Source organism: Coregonus clupeaformis, unplaced genomic scaffold (assembly GCF_020615455.1).
Source record: "Coregonus clupeaformis isolate EN_2021a unplaced genomic scaffold, ASM2061545v1 scaf1217, whole genome shotgun sequence".
Lineage (NCBI taxonomy): Eukaryota > Metazoa > Chordata > Actinopteri > Salmoniformes > Salmonidae > Coregonus > Coregonus clupeaformis.
The window spans coordinates 8,839-10,777 of record NW_025534671.1 but is presented as its reverse complement, the minus strand read 5'-3'; the positions used below and the strand labels follow the sequence as shown (position 1 = coordinate 10,777).

Sequence of the window (1,939 nt, the reverse complement as noted above, 5' to 3'; positions counted from 1 at the left end):
CTCTCAGTGGATCCGAAATAGGACTAAATAGACAATGCAGAGCAATGAAAGAGTAAGAACAAAACAATATCTGTCCTTTTTCACAAAACATACCACAGACATCTAAAGTCAAAATGTATAGAAGCTCATTTGTAATATTGTCCAGTTTGAGACAACTCTGATACACCCAACTCCGGAAAGACACTTACGAAACAGGCTTCTTGTTCCTTTACCTTTGGTAGTTCTGCAATCATATCATAGAATTTTCGGATTAACTTCAAACGCTCCTCTTTCAGAAGCTGGATGTCTCCGTCGGTAGCAGTGTCCACGATGACATTTGGTATCCTTAATTCATCCTGAACTCTCTGGCCACTGAGCAGGATAACTCTCTCTGTCTCTGTTTCCCTGTAATTCCAGGCCCCTCTTTGCATCCCAAGTCTATGTAACAACATAATATGTCATTAAAAGACTGTTGATGTACCAGGTGAGACTGACACTGGTCCATCATTGAAATGATGGGGAAAATTATGAATTTGAACTGATAGCTATTGTTTTTCTCTGGGTACAAAAATGAGCTTGCTGATATTTGAAGTGCTTTACAGTGGGTGTACTGTTTGCTCTACATAGTCCTCACCAATTCAGCTACAGAGACCTTCCTCCATCTCTTCCATGTCTCTGCCTCACGCCTTCATGTGAATATGGAAATGTATCAGACTGTGTCTGTCTGTCACACTCTGGCTCCAAGGACTGTGTGTTAGAGCCAGGGTGTATTTCATTTGGTGTGTTGGGTTGGGTGAGTTTCATTTGTTTGTGTTTTTGGTGATTGGTTAATGACTCCCAATCGGAGGTAACGAGTGTCAGCTGTCGGCTCGTTATCTCTGATTGGGAGCCATATATATTCTGTGTGTTTTCTCCTGTGTTTTGTGGGTTATTGTTTCCTTGTGCTATGATTCAGTCGGTGTCATAGAGAACTTCACGTATCGTCTTTTGTTGTTTTTTCGTGGTCGCTTTGATAAATAAAGTCATCATGTTCACTCACAACGCTGCGCATTGGTCTCCTGTTGTAGACGATCGTGACACTGTCTACACTATCTATCAAACTATTGCTATCATCTAATATATTTTGATACATTCAGGTTATTATTTGGCCTTGTGTACTGATGTGATAAACTCAGGTTACCTAAATGAAGTATAAAGTTTCGTACTTCGTATTTAAAAATAGTCTGAGAACACTGCACTTACTCCAGGAAGACTCTTTTCCCTGCCAGGAGCCAGTCCTTCATTGGTCTCAGAGGTAGGTCCAGTGGGAGCCTTCCTGGGCTTTCCAGCATACAGAATTGCTCTTGAGCATTTTCTGCAATAGAGTCTTCAATTAGTGACTAAACCAGTTAGAATGTGGCAATCAGAGAGTGATATGAATTGGTTCATGGCAAAAACTTACTGCTCCTACATGGAGAGTGATGAGGCCTTATTGATTATTAATTGTTGTTGGCCAAAACCCTGCAGAAAGAGCGAGTGTTACTGAGCACAGTACCCAACACCATATGTCTACAGCAGTACATCTATCTTTTATTAATTCATGCTGGAAAAAGTTATCTAAATGGGAAGAATATACATTATACCTTACATAGAACAAGACCATGCAATATAAACAATGAAAATGCAGATGAGATTAATGAGATCTTAATTATGATGAGGAAGCAAGTCATCTTAGATTGTCGATAAATTGGTTGTATATCTAATAGATTCGATATGATCCAAGTAACGTTATTTTTCTCAAATGTCGAAAGCGTGCACTATCGGTCGATTCTCATTATGGGAAGACCTACTTACCTTACTGAGAACAATAAAAAAATATTGATTGACTTGAATGAAGAATGCGCGTTTGCTATAGATATACTGTAGGTTGGTTGTGATTGTGAATAACTTAACCTCTGAGTGATACACACAGAATTAAGAA

The 1,939-nt window shown here is 39.2% G+C and overlaps 1 long non-coding RNA gene across 1 annotated transcript; it reads right to left on the bottom strand.

The window, feature by feature from the left end:
* Positions 1-384: 384 nt before the first annotated feature.
* On the bottom strand, positions 385-1,294 carry LOC123486444. The gene is made up of 3 exons (XR_006659384.1): positions 1,222-1,294; positions 614-665; positions 385-417 (listed from the first exon to the last, which is right to left on the bottom strand). It is a non-coding gene; the product is annotated as an uncharacterized LOC123486444 (long non-coding RNA).
* Between the last annotated feature and the right edge of the window lie 645 nt (positions 1,295-1,939).